Raw genomic sequence first — 24,775 nt, 5'->3', positions numbered from 1 at the left:
TTTCTACAGGGTTGGAATGATTTCTACAGTTTTTTAATGCTTTCTACAGGGTTGGAATGCTTTCGACAGAGTTGGAATACCTTTGTACAGGGTTGGAACAGCTTTGTACAGGGTTGGAATACCATTGTACAGAGTTGCAATGCTTTCAGCAGGGTTGGAATGCTTTCTACAGGGTAGGAATGCTTTCGACAGAGTTGGAATACCTTTGTACAGGGTTGGAACAGCTTTGTACAGGGTTGGAATACTTTCGACAGGGTTGGAATGCATTCTAGAGGGTTGGAATGCTTTCGACAGAGTTGGAATACCTTTGTACAGAGTTGGAATGCTTTCTACAGGGAAGGAATGCCTTTGTACAGAGTTGCAATGCCTTCTACAGGGTTGGAATGCTTTCGACAGGGTTGGAATGCTTTCGACAGAGTTGGAATACCTTTGTACAGAGTTGGAATGCTTTCTACAGGGTTGGAATACCTTTGTACAGAGTCAGAATGTTATGTACAGGGTTGGAATTCTTTCTACAGAGTTGGAATACCTTTGTACAGAGTTGGAATGCTTTCTAAAGGGTTGGAATGCTTTCGACAGAGTTGGAATACCTTTGTACAGAGTCAGAATGTTATGTACAGGGACGGAATTCTTACTACAGAGTTGGAATAACTTTGTACAGAGTTGGATTGCTTTCTACAGGGTTGGAATACCTTTGCACAGAGTTGGAATGCTTTCTACAGGGTTGGAATGCTTTCTACAGGGTTTTAATGCTTTCTACAGGGTTGGAATGCTTTCTACAGGGTTGGAATGCTATCGACAGAGTTGGAATACCTTTGTACAGAGTCAGAATGTTATGTACAGGGTTGGAATTCTTTCTACAGAGTTGGAATACCTTTGTACAGAGTTGGAATGCTTTCTACAGGTTTGGAATACCTTTGTACAGAGTTGGAATGCTTTCTACAGGTTTGGAATACCTTTGTACAGAGTTGGAATGCTTTCTACAGGGTTGGAATGCTTTCGACAGAGTTGGAATACCTCTGTACAGAGTCAGAATGTTATGTACAGGGTGGGAATTCTTTCTACAGAGTTGGAATACCTTTGTACAGAGTTGGAATGCTTTCTACAGGGTTGGAATACTTTCTACAGGGTTGGAATGCTTTCTACAGGGTTGGAATGCTTTCTACAGGATTGGAATGCTTTCTACAGTGTTGGAATGCTTTCTACAGTGTTGGAATGCTTTCTACAGGGTTGGATTGCTTTCGACAGAGTTGGAATACCTTTGTACAGAGTTGGAATACCTTTGTACAGAGTTGGAATGCTTTCTACAGTGTTGGAATGCTTTCTATAGGGTTGTAACGCTTTCGACAGAGTTGGAATACCTTTGTACAGAGTTGGAATGCTTTCTACAGGGTTGGAATACCTTTGTACAGAGTTGGAATGCTTTCTACAGGGTTGGAATGCCTTCTACAGGGTGGGAATGCTTTCGAGAGAGTTGGAATACCTTTGTACAGAGTTGGAATGCTTTCTACAGGGTTGGAATACCTTTGTGCAGAGTTGGAATGCTTTCTACAGGGTTGGAATGCTTTCTACAGGGTTGGAATGCTTGCTACAGGGTTTTAATGCTTTCTACAGGGACGGAATGCTTTCGACAGTGTTGGAATACCTTTGTACAGGGTTGGAACAGCTTTGTACAGGGTTGGAACAGCTTTGTACAGGGTGGGAATACTTTCTACAGGGTTGGAATGCTTTCTAGAAGGTTGGAATGCTTTCGAGAGGGTTGGAATGCTTTCTAGAGTGTTGGAATGCTTTCTACAGGGTTGGAATGCTTTCTACAGAGTTGGAATGCTATCTACGGGGTTGGAATACCTTTGTACAGAGTTGGAATGCTTTCGACAGGTGTCGAATACCTTTGTACAGAGTTGGAATGCTTTTTACAGGGTTGGAATGCGTTCGACAGGGTTGGAATACTTTCTACAGGGTTGGAATGCTTTCTACAGGGTTGGAATGCTTTCTACAGGGTTGGAATGCTTTCTACAGGGTTGGAATGCTCTCGACAGAGTTGGTATACCTTTGTACAGAGTTGGAATGCTTTCTAGAGGGTTGGAATACCATTGTACAGAGTTGGAATGCTTTCTACAGGGTTGGAATACCTTTGTACAGAGTCAGAATGTTGTGTACAGGGTTGGAATTCTTTCTACAGAGTTGGAATACCTTTGTACAGAGTTGGAATGCTTTCTACAGGGTTGGAATACCTTTGTACAGAGTTGGAATGCTTTCTACAGGGTTGGAATGCTTTCTACAGAGTTGGAATGCTTTCTACAGAGTTGGAATGCTTTCTACAGGGTTGGAATGCTTTCGACAGAGTTGGCGTGCTTTCTACAGGGTTGGAATGCTTTCGACAGAGTTGGAATACCTTTGTACAGAGTTGGAATGCTTTCTACAGGGTTGGAATGCTTTCGACAGAGTTTGAATACCTTTGTACAGGGTTGGAACAGCTTTGTACAGGGTGGGAATACTTTCTACAGGGTTGGAATTCTTTCTACAGGGTTGGAATGCTTTCTACAGGGTTGGACTGCTTTCTACAGAGTTGGAATACCTTTGTACAGAGTTGGAATACCTTTGTACAGGGTTGGAACAGCTTTGTACAGCTTTGGAATACTTTCTACAGGGCTTGAATGCTTTCTAGAGGGTTGGAATGCTTTCGACAGGGTTGGAATGCCTTCGACAGGGTGGGAATGCTTTCGACAGAGTTGGTGTACCTTTGTACAGAGTTGGAATGCTTTCTACAGGGTTGGAATGCTTTCTACAGGGTTGGAATGCTTTCTACAGGGTTGGAATGCTTTCTACATGGTTGGACTGCTTTCTACAGAGATGGAATGCTTTCTACAGGGTTGGAATACCTTTGTACAGAGTTGGAATGCCTTTGTACAGAGTTGGAATGCTTTCTACAGGGTTGGAATGCTTTCTACAGGGTTGGAATGCTTTCTACAGGGTTTTAATGCTTTCTACAGGGTTGGAATGCTTTCGACAGAGTTGGAATACCTTTGTACAGAGTCAGAATGTTATGTACAGGTTTGGAGTTCTTTCTACAGAGTTGGAAAACCTTTGTACAGAGTTGGAATACCTTTGTACAGGGTTGGAACAGCTTTGTACAGGGTTGGAATACTTTCTACAGGGTTGGAATGCTTTCTAAAGGGTTGGAATGCATTCGACAGGGTTGGAGTGCTTTCGACAGCGTTGGAATACCTTTGTACAGAGTTGGAATGCTTTCTACAGGGTTGGAATACCTTTGTACAGAGTCAGAATGTTATGTACAGTGTTGGAATTCTTTCTACAGGGTTGGAATACCTTTGTACAGAGTTGGAATGCTTTCTACAGGGTTGGAATACTTTCTACATGGTTGGAATGCTTTCTACAGGGTTGGAATGCTTTCTACAGGGTTGGAATGTTTCCGACAGGGTTGGAATGCTTTCGACAGAGTTGGAATACCTTTGTACAGAGTCAGAATGTTATGTACAGGGTTGGCATTCTTTCTACAGAGATGTAATACCTTTGTACAAGGTTGGAATGCTTTCTACAGGTTTGGAATACCTTTGTACAGAGTTGGAATGCTTTCTACAGGGTTGGAATAACTTTGTACAGAGTTGGGATGCTTTCTACAGGGTTGGAATGCTTTCTACAGGGTTGGAATGATTTCTACAGTTTTTTAATGCTTTCTACAGGGTTGGAATGCTTTCGACAGAGTTGGAATACCTTTGTACAGGGTTGGAACAGCTTTGTACAGGGTTGGAATACCATTGTACAGAGTTGCAATGCTTTCAGCAGGGTTGGAATGCTTTCTACAGGGTAGGAATGCTTTGTACAGAGTTGGAATGCTTTCTACAGGGAAGGAATGCCTTTGTACAGAGTTGCAATGCCTTCTACAGGGTTGGAATGCTTTCGACAGGGTTGGAATGCTTTCGACAGAGTTGGAATACCTTTGTACAGAGTTGGAATGCTTTCTACAGGGTTGGAATACCTTTGTACAGAGTCAGAATGTTATGTACAGGGTTGGAATTCTTTCTACAGAGTTGGAATACCTTTGTACAGAGTTGGAATGCTTTCTAAAGGGTTGGAATGCTTTCGACAGAGTTGGAATACCTTTGTACAGAGTCAGAATGTTATGTACAGGGTCGGAATTCTTACTACAGAGTTGGAATAACTTTGTACAGAGTTGGATTGCTTTCTACAGGGTTGGAATACCTTTGCACAGAGTTGGAATGCTTTCTACAGGGTTGGAATGCTTTCTACAGGGTTTTAATGCTTTCTACAGGGTTGGAATGCTTTCTACAGGGATGGAATGCTATCGACAGAGTTGGAATACCTTTGTACAGAGTCAGAATGTTATGTACAGGGTTGGAATTCTTTCTACAGAGTTGGAATACCTTTGTACAGAGTTGGAATGCTTTCTACAGGTTTGGAATACCTTTGTACAGAGTTGGAATGCTTTCTACAGGTTTGGAATACCTTTGTACAGAGTTGGAATGCTTTCTACAGGGTTGGAATGCTTTCGACAGAGTTGGAATACCTCTGTACAGAGTCAGAATGTTATGTACAGGGTGGGAATTCTTTCTACAGAGTTGGAATACCTTTGTACAGAGTTGGAATGCTTTCTACAGGGTTGGAATACTTTCTACAGGGTTGGAATGCTTTCTACAGGGTTGGAATGCTTTCTACAGGATTGGAATGCTTTCTACAGTGTTGGAATGCTTTCTACAGTGTTGGAATGCTTTCTACAGGGTTGGAATGCTTTCGACAGAGTTGGAATACCTTTGTACAGAGTTGGAATACCTTTGTACAGAGTTGGAATGCTTTCTACAGTGTTGGAATGCTTTCTATAGGGTTGTAACGCTTTCGACAGAGTTGGAATACCTTTGTACAGAGTTGGAATGCTTTCTACAGGGTTGGAATACCTTTGTACAGAGTTGGAATGCTTTCTACAGGGTTGGAATGCTTTCTACAGGGTGGGAATGCTTTCGAGAGAGTTGGAATACCTTTGTACAGAGTTGGAATGCTTTCTACAGGGTTGGAATACCTTTGTGCAGAGTTGGAATGCTTTCTACAGGGTTGGAATGCTTTCTACAGGGTTGGAATGCTTGCTACAGGGTTTTAATGCTTTCTACAGGGACGGAATGCTTTCGACAGTGTTGGAATACCTTTGTACAGGGTTGGAACAGCTTTGTACAGGGTGGGAATACTTTCTACAGGGTTGGAATGCTTTCTAGAAGGTTGGAATGCTTTCGAGAGGGTTGGAATGCTTTCTAGAGTGTTGGAATGCTTTCTACAGGGTTGGAATGCTTTCTACAGAGTTGGAATGCTATCTACGGGGTTGGAATACCTTTGTACAGAGTCAGAATGTTATGTACAGGGTTCGAATTCTTTCTACAGAGTTGGAATACCTTTGTACAGAGTTGGAATGCTTTCTACAGGGAAGGAATACCTTTGTACAGAGTTGCAATGCTTTCTACAGGGTTGGAATGCTTTCGACAGAGTTGGAATACCTTTGTACAGAGTTGGAATGCTTTCGACAGAATTGGAATACCTTTGTACAGAGTTGGCATGCTTTCTACAGGGTTGGAATACCTTTGTACAGAGTTGCAATGCATTCTACAGGGTTGGAATGCTTTCTACAGGGTTGAAATGCTTTCTACAGGGTTGGAATGCTTTCGACAGAGTTGGAATACCTTTGTACAGAGTTGGAATGCTTTCTACAGGGTTGGAATGCTTTCTACAGAGTTGGAATGCCGTCTACTGGGTTGAAATACCTTTGTACAGAGTCAGAATGTTATGTACAGGGTTGGAATTCTTTAGCCAGAGTTGGAATACCTTTGTACAGGGTTGGAACATCTTTGTACAGGGTGGGAATACTTTCTACAGTGTTGGAATGCTTTCTAGAGGGTTGGAATGCGTTCGACAGGGTTGGAATGCTTTTTACAGGGTTGGAATGCTTTCTACAGGGTTGTAACGCTTTCGACAGAGTTGGAATATCTTTGTACAGTGTTGGAATGCTTTCTACAGGGTTGGAATACCTTTGTACAGAGTTGGAATGCTTTCTACAGGGTTGGAATGCTTTCTACGGGGTGGGAATGCTTTCGACAGAGTTGGAATTCCTTTGTACAGAGTGGGAATGCTTTCTACAGGGTTGGAATGCTTTCTACAGTGTTGGAGTGCCTTCTACAGAGTTGGAATACCTTTGTACAGAGTTGGAATGCTTTCTACAGGGTTGGAATACCTTTGTACAGAGTTGGAATGCTTTCGACAGAGTTGGAATACCTTTGTACAGAGTTGGCATGCTTTCTACAGGGTTGGAATACCTTTGTACAGAGTTGTAATGCATTCTACAGGGTTGGAATGCTTTCTACAGGGTTGAAATGCTTTCTACAGGGTTGGAATGCTTTCGACAGAGTTGGAATACCTTTGTACAGAGTTGGAATGCTTTCTACAGGGAAGGAATACCTTTGTACAGAGTTGCAATGCTTTCTACAGGGTTGGAATGCTTTCGACAGAGTTGGAATACTTTTGTACAGAGTTGGAATGCTTTCGACAGAGTTGGAATACCTTTGTACAGAGTTGGCATGCTTTCTACAGGGTTGGAATACCTTTGTACAGAGTTGCAATGCATTCTACAGGGTTGGAATGCTTTCTACAGGGTTGAAATGCTTTCTACAGGGTTGGAATGCTTTCGACAGAGTTGGAATACCTTTGTACAGAGTTGGAATGCTTTCTACAGGGTTGGAATGCTTTCTACAGAGTTGGAATGCCGTCTACTGGGTTGAAATACCTTTGTATAGAGTCAGAATGTTATGTACAGGGTTGGAATTCTTTAGCCAGAGTTGGAATACCTTTGTACAGGGTTGGAACATCTTTGTACAGGGTGGGAATACTTTCTACAGTGTTGGAATGCTTTCTAGAGGGTTGGAATGCGTTCGACAGGGTTGGAATGCTTTTTACAGGGTTGGAATGCTTTCTACAGGGTTGTAACGCTTTCGACAGAGTTGGAATATCTTTGTACAGTGTTGGAATGCTTTCTACAGGGTTGGAATACCTTTGTACAGAGTTGGAATGCTTTCTACAGGGTTGGAATGCTTTCTACGGGGTGGGAATGCTTTCGACAGAGTTGGAATTCCTTTGTACAGAGTGGGAATGCTTTCTACAGGGTTGGAATGCTTTCTACAGTGTTGGAGTGCCTTCTACAGAGTTGGAATACCTTTGTACAGAGTTGGAATGCTTTCTACAGGGTTGGAATACCTTTGTACAGAGTTGGAATGCTTTCGACAGAGTTGGAATACCTTTGTACAGAGTTGGCATGCTTTCTACAGGGTTGGAATACCTTTGTACAGAGTTGTAATGCATTCTACAGGGTTGGAATGCTTTCTACAGGGTTGAAATGCTTTCTACAGGGTTGGAATGCTTTCGACAGAGTTGGAATACCTTTGTACAGAGTTGGAATGCTTTCTACAGGGAAGGAATACCTTTGTACAGAGTTGCAATGCTTTCTACAGGGTTGGAATGCTTTCGACAGAGTTGGAATACTTTTGTACAGAGTTGGAATGCTTTCGACAGAGTTGGAATACCTTTGTACAGAGTTGGCATGCTTTCTACAGGGTTGGAATACCTTTGTACAGAGTTGCAATGCATTCTACAGGGTTGGAATGCTTTCTACAGGGTTGAAATGCTTTCTACAGGGTTGGAATGCTTTCGACAGAGTTGGAATACCTTTGTACAGAGTTGGAATGCTTTCTACAGGGTTGGAATGCTTTCTACAGAGTTGGAATGCCGTCTACTGGGTTGAAATACCTTTGTATAGAGTCAGAATGTTATGTACAGGGTTGGAATTCTTTAGCCAGAGTTGGAATACCTTTGTACAGGGTTGGAACATCTTTGTACAGGGTGGGAATACTTTCTACAGTGTTGGAATGCTTTCTAGAGGGTTGGAATGCGTTCGACAGGGTTGGAATGCTTTTTACAGGGTTGGAATGCTTTCTACAGGGTTGTAACGCTTTCGACAGAGTTGGAATATCTTTGTACAGTGTTGGAATGCTTTCTACAGGGTTGGAATACCTCTGTACAGAGTTGGAATGCTTTCTACAGGGTTGGAATGCTTTCTACGGGGTGGGAATGCTTTCGACAGAGTTGGAATTCCTTTGTACAGAGTGGGAATGCTTTCTACAGGGTTGGAATGCTTTCGACAGGGTTGGAATGCTTTCGACAGTGTTGGAATACGTTTGTACAGAGTGAGAATGTTATGTACAGGGTTGGAATTCTTTCTACAGAGTTGGAATACCTTTGTACAGAGTTGGAATGCTTTCTAGAGCTTTGGAATACCTTTGTACAGAGTTGGAATGCTTTCTACAGGGTTGGAATGCTTTCCAGAGAGTTGGAATACCTTTCTACAGAGTCAGAATGTTATGTACACGGTTGGAATTCTTTCTACAGAGTTGGAATACCTTTGTACAGAGTTGGAATGCTTTCTACAGGGTTGGAATACCTTTGTACAGAGTTGGAATGGTTTCTACAGGGTTGGAATGCTTTCTACAGGGTTGGAATGCTTTCGACAGAGTTGGTATACCTTTGTACAGGGTTGGAACAGCTTTATACAGGGTGGGAATACTTTCTACAGTGTTGGAGTGCCTTCTACAGAGTTGGAATACCTTTGTACAGAGTTGGAATGCTTTCTACAGGGTTGGAATACTTTCTACAGGGTTGGAATGCTTTCTACAGAGTTGGAATGCTTTCTACAGAGTTGGAATGCTTTGTACAGGGTTGGTATGCTTTCTAGAGGGTTGGAATGCTTTCGACAGAGTTGGAATACCTTTGTACAGAGTTGGAATGCTTTCTACAGGGTTGGAATACCTTTGTACAGAGTTGGAATGGTTTCTACAGGGTTGGAATGCTTTCTACAGTGTTGGAATGCTTTCTACAGAGTTGGAATACCTTTGTACAGTGTTGGAACAGCTTTGTACAGGGTTGGAATACTTTCTACAGGGTTGGAATGCTTTCTAGAGGGTTGGAATGCTTTCGACAGGGTTGGAGTGCTTTCGACAGGGTTGGAGTGGTCTCGACGGAGTTGGAATACCTTTGTACAGAGTTGGAATGCTTTCTACAGGGTTGGAATACCTTTGTACAGAGTCAGAATTTTATGTACAGGGTTGGAATTCTTTTTACAGAGTTGGAATACCTTTGTACATAGTTGGAATGCTTTCGAGAGGGTTGGAATGCTTTCTAGAGGGTTGGAATGCTTTCTACAGGGTTGGAATGCTTTCTACAGAGTTGGAATGCTATCTACGGTGTTGGAATACCTTTGTACAGAGTCAGAATGTTATGTACAGGGTTCGAATTCTTTCTACAGAGTTGGAATACCTTTGTACAGAGTTGGAATGCTTTCTACAGGGAAGGAATACCTTTGTACAGAGTTGCAATGCTTTCTACAGGGTTGGAATGCTTTCGACAGAGTTGGAATACCTTTGTACAGAGTTGGAATGCTTTCGGCAGAGTTGGAATACCTTTGTACAGAGTTGGCATGCTTTCTACAGGGTTGGAATACCTTTGTACAGAGTTGTAATGCATTCTACAGGGTTGGAATGCTTTCTACAGGGTTGAAGTGCTTTCTACAGGGTTGGAATGCTTTCGACAGAGTTGGAATACCTTTGTACAGAGTTGGAATGCTTTCTACAGGGAAGGAATGCTTTCGACAGAGTTGGAATACCTTTGTACAGAGTTGGAATGCTTTCTACAGTGTTGGAAGGCTTTCTATAGGGTTGTAACGCTTTCGACAGAGTTGGAATACCTTTGTACAGAGTTGGAATGCTTTCTACAGGGTTGGAATACCTTTGTACAGAGTTGGAATGCTTTCTACAGGGTTGGAATGCTTTCTACAGGGTGGGAATGCTTTCGAGAGAGTTGGAATACCTTTGTACAGAGTTGGAATGCTTTCTACAGGGTTGGAATACCTTTGTGCAGAGTTGGAATGCTTTCTACAGGGTTGGAATGCTTTCTACAGGGTTGGAATGCTTGCTACAGGGTTTTAATGCTTTCTACAGGGACGGAATGCTTTCGACAGTGTTGGAATACCTTTGTACAGGGTTGGAACAGCTTTGTACAGGGTGGGAATACTTTCTACAGGGTTGGAATGCTTTCTAGAAGGTTGGAATGCTTTCGAGAGGGTTGGAATGCTTTCTAGAGTGTTGGAATGCTTTCTACAGGGTTGGAATGCTTTCTACAGAGTTGGAATGCTATCTACGGGGTTGGAATACCTTTGTACAGAGTCAGAATGTTATGTACAGGGTTCGAATTCTTTCTACAGAGTTGGAATACCTTTGTACAGAGTTGGAATGCTTTCTACAGGGAAGGAATACCTTTGTACAGAGTTGCAATGCTTTCTACAGGGTTGGAATGCTTTCGACAGAGTTGGAATACCTTTGTACAGAGTTGGAATGCTTTCGACAGAGTTGGAATACCTTTGTACAGAGTTGGCATGCTTTCTACAGGGTTGGAATACCTTTGTACAGAGTTGCAATGCATTCTACAGGGTTGGAATGCTTTCTACAGGGTTGAAATGCTTTCTACAGGGTTGGAATGCTTTCGACAGAGTTGGAATACCTTTGTACAGAGTTGGAATGCTTTCTACAGGGTTGGAATGCTTTCTACAGAGTTGGAATGCCGTCTACTGGGTTGAAATACCTTTGTACAGAGTCAGAATGTTATGTACAGGGTTGGAATTCTTTAGCCAGAGTTGGAATACCTTTGTACAGGGTTGGAACATCTTTGTACAGGGTGGGAATACTTTCTACAGTGTTGGAATGCTTTCTAGAGGGTTGGAATGCGTTCGACAGGGTTGGAATGCTTTTTACAGGGTTGGAATGCTTTCTACAGGGTTGTAACGCTTTCGACAGAGTTGGAATATCTTTGTACAGTGTTGGAATGCTTTCTACAGGGTTGGATTACCTTTGTACAGAGTTGGAATGCTTTCTACAGGGTTGGAATGCTTTCTACGGGGTGGGAATGCTTTCGACAGAGTTGGAATTCCTTTGTACAGAGTGGGAATGCTTTCTACAGGGTTTTAATGCTTTCTACAGGGTTGGAATGCTTTCTACAGGGTTGGAATGCTATCGACAGAGTTGGAATACCTTTGTACAGAGTCAGAATGTTATGTACAGGGTTGGAATTCTTTCTACAGAGTTGGAATACCTTTGTACAGAGTTGGAATGCTTTCTACAGGTTTGGAATACCTTTGTACAGAGTTGGAATGCTTTCTACAGGTTTGGAATACCTTTGTACAGAGTTGGAATGCTTTCTACAGGGTTGGAATGCTTTCGACAGAGTTGGAATACCTCTGTACAGAGTCAGAATGTTATGTACAGGGTGGGAATTCTTTCTACAGAGTTGGAATACCTTTGTACAGAGTTGGAATGCTTTCTACAGGGTTGGAATACTTTCTACAGGGTTGGAATGCTTTCTACAGGGTTGGAATGCTTTCTACAGGATTGGAATGCTTTCTACAGTGTTGGAATGCTTTCTACAGTGTTGGAATGCTTTCTACAGGGTTGGAATGCTTTCGACAGAGTTGGAATACCTTTGTACAGAGTTGGAATACCTTTGTACAGAGTTGGAATGCTTTCTACAGTGTTGGAATGCTTTCTATAGGGTTGTAACGCTTTCGACAGAGTTGGAATACCTTTGTACAGAGTTGGAATGCTTTCTACAGGGTTGGAATACCTTTGTACAGAGTTGGAATGCTTTCTACAGGGTTGGAATGCTTTCTACAGGGTGGGAATGCTTTCGAGAGAGTTGGAATACCTTTGTACAGAGTTGGAATGCTTTCTACAGGGTTGGAATACCTTTGTACAGAGTTGGAATGCTTTCTACAGGGTTGGAATGCTTTCTACAGGGTGGGAATGCTTTCGAGAGAGTTGGAATACCTTTGTACAGAGTTGGAATGCTTTCTACAGGGAAGGAATACCTTTGTACAGAGTTGCAATGCTTTCTACAGGGTTGGAATGCTTTCGACAGAGTTGGAATACCTTTGTACAGAGTTGGAATGCTTTCGACAGAGTTGGAATACCTTTGTACAGAGTTGGCATGCTTTCTACAGGGTTGGAATACCTTTGTACAGAGTTGCAATGCATTCTACAGGGTTGGAATGCTTTCTACAGGGTTGAAATGCTTTCGACAGAGTTGGAATACCTTTGTACAGAGTTGGAATGCTTTCTACAGGGTTGGAATGCTTTCTACAGAGTTGGAATGCCGACTACTGGGTTGAAATACCTTTGTACAGAGTCAGAATGTTATGTACAGGGTTGGAATTCTTTAGCCAGAGTTGGAATACCTTTGAACAGGGTTGGAACATCTTTGTACAGGGTGGGAATACTTTCTACAGTGTTGGAATGCTTTCTAGAGGGTTGGAATGCGTTCGACAGTGTTGGAATGCTTTTTACAGGGTTGGAATGCTTTCTACAGGGTTGTAACGCTTTCGACAGAGTTGGAATATCTTTGTACAGTGTTGGAATGCTTTCTACAGGGTTGGATTACCTTTGTACAGAGTTGGAATGCTTTCTACAGGGTTGGAATGCTTTCTACGGGGTGGGAATGCTTTCGACAGAGTTGGAATTCCTTTGTACAGAGTGGGAATGCTTTCTACAGGGTTTTAATGCTTTCTACAGGGTTGGAATGCTTTCTACAGGGTTGGAATGCTATCGACAGAGTTGGAATACCTTTGTACAGAGTCAGAATGTTATGTACAGGGTTGGAATTCTTTCTACAGAGTTGGAATACCTTTGTACAGAGTTGGAATGCTTTCTACAGGTTTGGAATACCTTTGTACAGAGTTGGAATGCTTTCTACAGGTTTGGAATACCTTTGTACAGAGTTGGAATGCTTTCTACAGGGTTGGAATGCTTTCGACAGAGATGGAATACCTCTGTACAGAGTCAGAATGTTATGTACAGGGTGGGAATTCTTTCTACAGAGTTGGAATACCTTTGTACAGAGTTGGAATGCTTTCTACAGGGTTGGAATACTTTCTACAGGGTTGGAATGCTTTCTACAGGGTTGGGATGCTTTCTACAGGATTGGAATGCTTTCTACAGTGTTGGAATGCTTTCTACAGTGTTGGAATGCTTTCTACAGGGTTGGAATGCTTTCGACAGAGTTGGAATACCTTTGTACAGAGTTGGAATACCTTTGTACAGAGTTGGAATGCTTTCTACAGTGTTGGAATGCTTCCTATAGGGTTGTAACGCTTTCGACAGAGTTGGAATACCTTTGTACAGAGTTGGAATGCTTTCTACAGGGTTGGAATACCTTTGTACAGAGTTGGAATGCTTTCTACAGGGTTGGAATGCTTTCTACAGGGTGGGAATGCTTTCGAGAGAGTTGGAATACCTTTGTACAGAGTTGGAATGCTTTCTGCAGGGTTGGAATACCTTTGTACAGAGTTGGAATGCTTTCTACAGGGTTGGAATGCTTTCTACAGGGTGGGAATGCTTTCGAGAGAGTTGGAATACCTTTGTACAGAGTTGGAATGCTTTCTACAGAGTTGGAATACCTTTGTACAGAGTTGGAATGCTTTCTACAGGGTTGGAATACTTTCTACAGGGTTGGAATGCTTTCTACAGAGTTGGAATGCTTTCTACAGAGTTGGAATGCTTTGTACAGGGTTGGTATGCTTTCTAGAGGGTTGGAATGCTTTCGACAGAGTTGGAATACCTTTGTACAGAGTTGGAATGCTTTCTACAGGGTTGGAATACCTTTGTACAGAGTTGGAATGGTTTCTACAGGGTTGGAATGCTTTCTACAGTGTTGGAATGCTTTCTACAGAGTTGGAATACCTTTGTACAGTGTTGGAACAGCTTTGTACAGGGTTGGAATACTTTCTACAGGGTTGGAATGCTTTCTAGAGGGTTGGAATGCTTTCGACAGGGTTGGAGTGCTTTCGACAGGGTTGGAGTGCTCTCGACGGAGTTGGAATACCTTTGTACAGAGTTGGAATGCTTTCTACAGGGTTGGAATACCTTTGTACAGAGTCAGAATTTTATGTACAGGGTTGGAATTCTTTCTACAGAGTTGGAATACCTTTGTACATAGTTGGAATGCTTTCGAGAGGGTTGGAATGCTTTCTAGAGGGTTGGAATGCTTTCTACAGGGTTGGAATGCTTTCTACAGAGTTGGAATGCTATCTACGGTGTTGGAATACCTTTGTACAGAGTCAGAATGTTATGTACAGGGTTCGAATTCTTTCTACAGAGTTGGAATACCTTTGTACAGAGTTGGAATGCTTTCTACAGGGAAGGAATACCTTTGTACAGAGTTGCAATGCTTTCTACAGGGTTGGAATGCTTTCGACAGAGTTGGAATACCTTTGTACAGCGTTGGAATGCTTTCGACAGAGTTGGAATACCTTTGTACAGAGTTGGCATGCTTTCTACAGGGTTGGAATACCTTTGTACAGAGTTGTAATGCATTCTACAGGGTTGGAATGCTTTCTACAGGGTTGAAGTGCTTTCTACAGGGTTGGAATGCTATCTACGGTGTTGGAATACCTTTGTACAGAGTCAGAATGTTATGTACAGGGTTCGAATTCTTTCTACAGAGTTGGAATACCTTTGTACAGAGTTGGAATGCTTTCTACAGGGAAGGAATTCTTTCGACAGAGTTGGAATACCTTTGTACAGAGTTGGAATGCTTTCTACAGTGTTGGAAGGCTTTCTATAGGGTTGTAACGCTTTCGACAGAGTTGGAATACCTTTGTACAGAGTTGGAATGCTTTCTACAGGGTTGGAATACCTTTGTACAGAGTTGGAATGCTTTCTACAGGGTTGGAATGCTTTCTACAGGGTGGGAATGCTTTCGAGAGAGTTGGAATACCTTTGTACAGAGTTGGAATGCTTTCTACAGGGTTGGAATACCTTTGTGCAGAGTTGGAATGCTTTCTACAGGGTTGGAATGCTTTCTACAGGGTTGGAATGCTTGCTACAGGGTTTTAATGCTTTCTACAGGGACGGAATGCTTTCGACAGTGTTGGAATACCTTTGTACAGGGTTGGAACAGCTTTGTACAGGGTGGGAATACTTTCTACAGGGTTGGAATGCTTTCTAGAAGGTTGGAATGCTTTCGAGAGGGTTGGAATGCTTTCTAGAGTGTTGGAATGCTTTCTACAGGGTTGGAATGCTTTCTACAGAGTTGGAATGCTATCTACGGGGTTGGAATACCTTTGTACAGAGTCAGAATGTTATGTACAGGGTTCGAATTCTTTCTACAGAGTTGGAATACCTTTGTACAGAGTTGGAATGCTTTCTACAGGGAAGGAATACCTTTGTACAGAGTTGCAATGCTTTCTACAGGGTTGGAATGCTTTCGACAGAGTTGGAATACCTTTGTACAGAGTTGGAATGCTTTCGACAGAGTTGGAATACCTTTGTACAGAGTTGGCATGCTTTCTACAGGGTTGGAATACCTTTGTACAGAGTTGCAATGCATTCTACAGGGTTGGAATGCTTTCTACAGGGTTGAAATGCTTTCTACAGGGTTGGAATGCTTTCGACAGAGTTGGAATACCTTTGTACAGAGTTGGAATGCTTTCTACAGGGTTGGAATGCTTTCTACAGAGTTGGAATGCCGTCTACTGGGTTGAAATACCTTTGTACAGAGTCAGAATGTTATGTACAGGGTTGAAATTCTTTAGCCAGAGTTGGAATACCTTTGTACAGGGTTGGAACATCTTTGTACAGGGTGGGAATACTTTCTACAGTGTTGGAATGCTTTCTAAAGGGTTGGAATGCGTTCGACAGGGTTGGAATGCTTTTTACAGGGTTGGAATGCTTTCTACAGGGTTGTAACGCTTTCGACAGAGTTGGAATATCTTTGTACAGTGTTGGAATGCTTTCTACAGGGTTGGATTACCTTTGTACAGAGTTGGAATGCTTTCTACAGGGTTGGAATGCTTTCTACGGGGTGGGAATGCTTTCTACAGGTTTGGAATACCTTTGTACAGAGTTGGAATGCTTTCTACAGGTTTGGAATACCTTTGTACAGAGTTGGAATGCTTTCTACAGGGTTGGAATGCTTTCGACAGAGTTGGAATACCTCTGTACAGAGTCAGAATGTTATGTACAGGGTGGGAATTCTTTCTACAGAGTTGGAATACCTTTGTACAGAGTTGGAATGCTTTCTACAGGGTTGGAATACTTTCTACAGGGTTGGAATGCTTTCTACAGGGTTGGAATGCTTTCTACAGGATTGGAATGCTTTCTACAGTGTTGGAATGCTTTCTACAGTGTTGGAATGCTTTCTACAGGGTTGGAATGCTTTCGACAGAGTTGGAATACCTTTGTACAGAGTTGGAATACCTTTGTACAGAGTTGGAATGCTTTCTACAGTGTTGGAATGCTTTCTATAGGGTTGTAACGCTTTCGACAGAGTTGGAATACCTTTGTACAGAGTTGGAATGCTTTCTACAGGGTTGGAATACCTTTGTACAGAGTTGGAATGCTTTCTACAGGGTTGGAATGCTTTCTACAGGGTGGGAATGCTTTCGAGAGAGTTGGAATACCTTTGTACAGAGTTGGAATGCTTTCTACAGGGTTGGAATACCTTTGTGCAGAGTTGGAATGCTTTCTACAGGGTTGGAATGCTTTCTACAGGGTTGGAATGCTTGCTACAGGGTTTTAATGCTTTCTACAGGGACGGAATGCTTTCGACAGTGTTGGAATACCTTTGTACAGGGTTGGAACAGCTTTGTACAGGGTGGGAATACTTTCTACAGGGTTGGAATGCTTTCTAGAAGGTTGGAATGCTTTCGAGAGGGTTGGAATGCTTTCTAGAGTGTTGGAATGCTTTCTACAGGGTTGGAATGCTTTCTACAGAGTTGGAATGCTATCTACGGGGTTGGAATACCTTTGTACAGAGTCAGAATGTTATGTACAGGGTTCGAATTCTTTCTACAGAGTTGGAATACCTTTGTACAGAGTTGGAATGCTTTCTACAGGGAAGGAATACCTTTGTACAGAGTTGCAATGCTTTCTACAGGGTTGGAATGCTTTCGACAGAGTTGGAATACCTTTGTACAGAGTTGGAATGCTTTCGACAGAATTGGAATACCTTTGTACAGAGTTGGCATGCTTTCTACAGGGTTGGAATACCTTTGTACAGAGTTGCAATGCATTCTACAGGGTTGGAATGCTTTCTACAGGGTTGAAATGCTTTCTACAGGGTTGGAATGCTTTCGACAGAGTTGGAATACCTTTGTACAGAGTTGGAATGCTTTCTACAGGGTTGGAATGCTTTCTACAGAGTTGGAATGCCGTCTACTGGGTTGAAATACCTTTGTACAGAGTCAGAATGTTATGTACAGGGTTGGAATTCTTTAGCCAGAGTTGGAATACCTTTGTACAGGGTTGGAACATCTTTGTACAGGGTGGGAATACTTTCTACAGTGTTGGAATGCTTTCTAGAGGGTTGGAATGCGTTCGACAGGGTTGGAATGCTTTTTACAGGGTTGGAATGCTTTCTACAGGGTTGTAACGCTTTCGACAGAGTTGGAATATCTTTGTACAGTGTTGGAATGCTTTCTACAGGGTTGGAATACCTTTGTACAGAGTTGGAATGCTTTCTACAGGGTTGGAATGCTTTCTACGGGGTGGGAATGCTTTCGACAGAGTTGGAATTCCTTTGTACAGAGTGGGAATGCTTTCTACAGGGTTGGAATGCTTTCTACAGTGTTGGAGTGCCTTCTACAGAGTTGGAATACCTTTGTACAGAGTTGGAATGCTTTCTACAGGGTTGGAATACCTTTGTACAGAGTTGGAATGCTTTCGACAGAGTTGGAATACCTTTGTACAGAGTTGGCATGCTTTCTACAGGGTTGGAATACCTTTGTACAGAGTTGTAATGCATTCTACAGGGTTGGAATGCTTTCTACAGGGTTGAAATGCTTTCTACAGGGTTGGAATGCTTTCGACAGAGTTGGAATACCTTTGTACAGAGTTGGAATGCTTTCTACAGGGAAGGAATACCTTTGTACAGAGTTGCAATGCTTTCTACAGGGTTGGAATGCTTTCGACAGAGTTGGAATACTTTTGTACAGAGTTGGAATGCTTTCGACAGAGTTGGAATACCTTTGTACAGAGTTGGCATGCTTTCTACAGGGTTGGAATACCTTTGTACAGAGTTGCAATGCATTCTACAGGGTTGGAATGCTTTCTACAGGGTTGAAATGCTTTCTACAGGGTTGGAATGCTTTCGACAGAGTTGGAATACCTTTGTACAGAGTTGGAATGCTTTCTACAGGGTTGGAATGCTTTCTACAGAGTTGGAATGCCGTCTACTGGGTTGAAATACCTTTGTACAGAGTCAGAATGTCATGTACAGGGTTGGAATTCTTTAGCCAGAGTTGGAATACCTTTGTACAGGGTTGGAACATCTTTGTACAGGGTGGGAATACTTTCTACAGTGTTGGAATGCTTTCTACAGGGAAGGAATACCTTTGTACAGAGTTGCAATGCTTTCTACAGGGTTGGAATGCTTTCGACAGAGTTGGAATACCTCTGTACAGAGTCAGAATGTTATGTACAGGGTGGGAATTCTTTCTACAGAGTTGGAATACCTTTGTACAGAGTTGGAATGCTTTCTACAGGGTTGGAATACTTTCTACAGGGTTGGAATGCTTTCTACAGGGTTGGAATGCTTTCTACAGGATTGGAATGCTTTCTACAGTGTTGGAATGCTTTCTACAGTGTTGGAATGCTTTCTACAGGGTTGGAATGCTTTCGACAGAGTTGGAATACCTTTGTACAGAGTTGGAATGCTTTCTACAGTGTTGGAATGCTTTCTATAGGGTTGTAACGCTTTCGACAGAGTTGGAATACCTTTGTACAGAGTTGGAACAGCTTTGTACAGGGTGGGAATACTTTCTACAGTGTTGGAGTGCCTTCTACAGAGTTGGAATACCTTTGTACAGAGTTGGAATGCTTTCTACAGGGTTGGAATACTTTCTACAGGGTTGGAATGCTTTCTACAGAGTTGGAATGCTTTCTACAGAGTTGGAATGCTTTGTACAGGGTTGGTATGCTTTCTAGAGGGTTGGAATGCTTTCGACAGAGTTGGAATACCTTTGTACAGAGTTGGAATGCTTTCTACAGGGAAGGAATGCTTTCGACAGAGTTGGAATACCTTTGTACAGAGTTGGAATGCTTTCTACAGTGTTGGAAGGCTTTCTATAGGGTTGTAACGCTTTCGACAGAGTTGGAATACCTTTGTACAGAGTTGGAATGCTTTCTACAGGGTTGGAATACCTTTGTACAGAGTTGGAATGCTTTCTACAGGGTTGGAATGCTTTCTACAGGGTGGGAATGCTTTCGAGAGAGTTGGAATACCTTTGTACAGAGTTGGAATGCTTTCTACAGGGTTGGAATACCTTTGTGCAGAGTTGGAATGCTTTCTACAGGGTTGGAATGCTTTCTACAGGGTTGGAATGCTTGCTACAGGGTTTTAATGCTTTCTACAGGGACGGAATGCTTTCGACAGTGTTGGAATACCTTTGTACAGGGTTGGAACAGCTTTGTACAGGGTGGGAATACTTTCTACAGGGTTGGAATGCTTTCTAGAAGGTTGGAATGCTTTCGAGAGGGTTGGAATGCTTTCTAGAGTGTTGGAATGCTTTCTACAGGGTTGGAATGCTTTCTACAGGGTTGGAATGCTTTCTACAGAGTTGGAATGCTATCTACGGGGTTGGAATACCTTTGTACAGAGTTGCAATGCATTCTACAGGGTTGGAATGCTTTCTACAGGGTTGAAATGCTTTCTACAGGGTTGGAATGCTTTCGACAGAGTTGGAATACCTTTGTACAGAGTTGGAATGCTTTCTACAGGGTTGGAATGCTTTCTACAGAGTTGGAATGCCGTCTACTGGGTTGAAATACCTTTGTACAGAGTCAGAATGTTATGTACAGGGTTGGAATTCTTTAGCCAGAGTTGGAATACCTTTGTACAGGGTTGGAACATCTTTGTACAGGGTGGGAATACTTTCTACAGTGTTGGAATGCTTTCTAGAGGGTTGGAATGCGTTCGACAGGGTTGGAATGCTTTTTACAGGGTTGGAATGCTTTCTACAGGGTTGTAACGCTTTCGACAGAGTTGGAATATCTTTGTACAGTGTTGGAATGCTTTCTACAGGGTTGGAATACCTTTGTACAGAGTTGGAATGCTTTCTACAGGGTTGGAATGCTTTCTACGGGGTGGGAATGCTTTCGACAGAGTTGGAATTCCTTTGTACAGAGTGGGAATGCTTTCTACAGGGTTGGAATGCTTTCGACAGGGTTGGAATGCTTTCGACAGAGTTGGAATACGTTTGTACAGAGTGAGAATGTTATGTACAGGGTTGGAATTCTTTCTACAGAGTTGGAATACCTTTGTACAGAGTTGGAATGCTTTCTAGAGCTTTGGAATACCTTTGTACAGAGTTGGAATGCTTTCTACAGGGTTGGAATGCTTTCCAGAGAGTTGGAATACCTTTCTACAGAGTCAGAATGTTATGTACACGGTTGGAATTCTTTCTACAGAGTTGGAATACCTTTGTACAGAGTTGGAATGCTTTCTACAGGGTTGTAATACCTTTGTACAGAGTTGGAATGGTTTCTACAGGGTTGGAATGCTTTCTACAGGGTTGGAATGCTTTCGACAGAGTTGGTATACCTTTGTACAGGGTTGGAACAGCTTTATACAGGGTGGGAATACTTTCTACAGTGTTGGAGTGCCTTCTACAGAGTTGGAATACCCTTGTACAGAGTTGGAATGCTTTCTACAGGGTTGGAATACTTTCTACAGGGTTGGAATGCTTTCTACAGAGTTGGAATGCTTTCTACAGAGTTGGAATGCTTTGTACAGGGTTGGTATGCTTTCTAGAGGGTTGGAATGCTTTCGACAGAGTTGGAATACCTTTGTACAGAGTTGGAATGCTTTCTACAGGGTTGGAATACCTTTGTACAGAGTTGGAATGGTTTCTACAGGGTTGGAATGCTTTCTACAGTGTTGGAATGCTTTCTACAGAGTTGGAATACCTTTGTACAGTGTTGGAACAGCTTTGCACAGGGTTGGAATACTTTCTACAGGGCTGGAATGCTTTCTAGAGGGTTGGAATGCTTTCGACAGGGTTGGAGTGCTTTCGACAGGGTTGGAGTGCTCTCGACGGAGTTGGAATACCTTTGTACAGAGTTGGAATGCTTTCTACAGGGTTGGAATACCTTTGTACAGAGTCAGAATTTTATGTACAGGGTTGGAATTCTTTCTACAGAGTTGGAATACCTTTGTACATAGTTGGAATGCTTTCGAGAGGGTTGGAATGCTTTCTAGAGGGTTGGAATGCTTTCTACAGGGTTGGAATGCTTTCTACAGAGTTGGAATGCTATCTACGGTGTTGGAATACCTTTGTACAGAGTCAGAATGTTATGTACAGGGTTCGAATTCTTTCTACAGAGTTGGAATACCTTTGTACAGAGTTGGAATGCTTTCTACAGGGAAGGAATACCTTTGTACAGAGTTGCAATGCTTTCTACAGGGTTGGAATGCTTTCGACAGAGTTGGAATACCTTTGTACAGAGTTGGAATGCTTTCGACAGAGTTGGAATACCTTTGTACAGAGTTGGCATGCTTTCTACAGGGTTGGAATACCTTTGTACAGAGTTGTAATGCATTCTACAGGGTTGGAATGATTTCTACAGGGTTGAAATGCTTTCTACAGGGTTGGAATGCTTTCGACAGAGTTGGAATACCTTTGTACAGAGTTGGAATGCTTTCTACAGGGAAGGAATACCTTTGTACAGAGTTGCAATGCTTTCTACAGGGTTGGAATGCTTTCGACAGAGTTGGAATACCTTTGTACAGAGTTGGAATGCTTTCGACAGAGTTGGAATACCTTTGTACAGAGTTGGCATGCTTTCTACAGGGTTGGAATACCTTTGTACAGAGTTGCAATGCATTCTACAGGGTTGGAATGCTTTCTACAGGGTTGAAATGCTTTCTACAGGGTTGGAATGCTTTCGACAGAGTTGGAATACCTTTGTACAGAGTTGGAATGCTTTCTACAGGGTTGGAATGCTTTCTACAGAGTTGGAATGCCGTCTACTGGGTTGAAATACCTTTGTACAGAGTCAGAATGTTATGTACAGGGTTGGAATTCTTTAGCCAGAGTTGGAATACCTTTGTACAGGGTTGGAACATCTTTGTACAGGGTGGGAATACTTTCTACAGTGTTGGAATGCTTTCTAGAGGGTTGGAATGCGTTCGACAGGGTTGGAATGCTTTTTACAGGGTTGGAATGCTTTCTACAGGGTTGTAACGCTTTCGACAGAGTTGGAATATCTTTGTACAGTGTTGGAATGCTTTCTACAGGGTTGGAATAACTTTGTACAGAGTTGGAATGCTTTCGACAGAGTTGGAATTCCTTTGTACAGAGTGGGAATGCTTTCTACAGGGTTGGAATGCTTTCGACAGGGTTGGAATGCTTTCGACAGAGTTGGAATACGTTTGTACAGAGTGAGAATGTTATGTACAGGGTTGGAATTCTTTCTACAGAGTTGGAATACCTTTGTACAGAGTTCGAATGCTTTCTAGAGGTTTGGAATACCTTTGTACAGAGTTGGAATGCTTTCTACAGGGTTGGAATGCTTTCCAGAGAGTTGGAATACCTTTCTACAGAGTCAGAATGTTATGTACACGGTTGGAATTCTTTCTACAGAGTTGGAATACCTTTGTACAGAGTTGGAATGCTTTCTACAGGGTTGGAATACCTTTGTACAGAGTTGGAATGGTTTCTACAGGGTTGGAATGCTTTCTACAGGGTTGGAATGCTTTCGACAGAGTTGGTATACCTTTGTACAGGGTTGGAACAGCTTTGTACAGGGTGGGAATACTTTCTACAGTGTTGGAGTGCCTTCTACAGAGTTGGAATACCTTTGTACAGAGTTGGAATGCTTTCTACAGGGTTGGAATACTTTCTACAGGGTTGGAATGCTTTCTACAGAGTTGGAATGCTTTCTACAGAGTTGGAATGCTTTGTACAGGGTTGGTATGCTTTCTAGAGGGTTGGAATGCTTTCGACAGAGTTGGAATACCTTTGTACAGAGTTGGAATGCTTTCTACAGGGTTGGAATACCTTTGTACAGAGTTGGAATGGTTTCTACAGGGTTGGAATGCTTTCTACAGTGTTGGAATGCTTTCTACAGAGTTGGAATACCTTTGTACAGTGTTGGAACAGCTTTGTACAGGGTTGGAATACTTTCTACAGGGTTGGAATGCTTTCTAGAGGGTTGGAATGCTTTCGACAGGGTTGGAGTGCTTTCGACAGGGTTGGAGTGCTTTCGACGGAGTTGGAATACCTTTGTACAGAGTTGGAATGCTTTCTACAGGGTTGGAATACCTTTGTACAGAGTCAGAATTTTATGTACAGGGTTGGAATTCTTTCTACAGAGTTGGAATACCTTTGTACATAGTTGGAATGCTTTCTACAGGGTGGGAATACTTTCTACAGGGTTGGGATGCTTTCGACAGGGTTGGAATGCTTTCGACAGGGTTGGAGTGCTTTCGACAGGGTTGGAGTGCTTTCGACGGAGTTGGAATACCTTTGTACAGGGTTGGAATGCTTTCTACAGGGTTGGAATGCTTTCTACAGGGTTGGAATGCTCTCGACAGAGTTGGTATACCTTTGTACAGAGTTGGAATGCTTTCTAGAGGGTTGGAATACCATTGTACAGAGTTGGAATGCTTTCTACAGGGTGGGAATACTTTCTACAGGGTTGGGATGCTTTCGACAGGGTTGGAATGCTTTCGACAGGGTTGGAATGCTTTCGACAGAGTTGGAATACCTTTGTACAGAGTCAGAATGTTATGTACAGGGTTGGAATTCTTTCTACAGAGTTGGAATACCTTTGTACAGAGTTGGAATACTTTCTACAGGGTTTGAATGCTTTCTAGAGGGTTGGAATGCTTTCGACAGGGTTGGACTGCCTTCGACAGGGTGGGAATGCTTTCGACAGAGTTGGAGTACCTTTGTACAGAGTTGGAATGCTTTCTACAGGGTTGGAATACCTTTGTACAGAGTCAGAATGTTGTGTACAGGGTTGGAATTCTTTCTACAGAGTTGGAATACCTTTGTACAGAGTTGGAATGCTTTCTACAGGGTTGGAATACCTTTGTACAGAGTTGGAATGCTTTCTACAGGGTTGGAATGCTTTCTACAGAGTTGGAATGCTTTCTACAGAGTTGGAATGCTTTCTACAGGGTTGGAATGCTTTCGACAGAGTTGGCGTGCTTTCTACAGGGTTGGAATGCTTTCGACAGAGTTGGAATACCTTTGTACAGAGTTGGAATGCTTTCTACAGGGTTGGAATGCTTTCGACAGAGTTTGAATACCTTTGTACAGGGTTGGAACAGCTTTGTACAGGGTGGGAATACTTTCTACAGGGTTGGAATGCTTTCTACAGGGTTGGAATGCTTTCTACAGAGTTGGAATGCTTTCTACAGGGTTGGTATGCTTTCTACAGGGTTGGAATGCTTTCTACAGGGTTGGAATGCTTTCTACAGGGTTGGACTGCTTTCTACAGAGTTGGAATACCTTTGTACAGAGTTGGAATACCTTTGTACAGGGTTGGAACAGCTTTGTACAGCTTTGGAATACTTTCTACAGGGCTTGAATGCTTTCTAGAGGGTTGGAATGCTTTCGACAGGGTTGGAATGCCTTCGACAGGGTGGGGATGCTTTCGACAGA

Source organism: Bombus fervidus, chromosome 6 (genome assembly GCF_041682495.2).
Source record: "Bombus fervidus isolate BK054 chromosome 6, iyBomFerv1, whole genome shotgun sequence".
NCBI lineage: Eukaryota > Metazoa > Arthropoda > Insecta > Hymenoptera > Apidae > Bombus > Bombus fervidus.
This window is presented reverse-complemented; position numbering follows the sequence as displayed.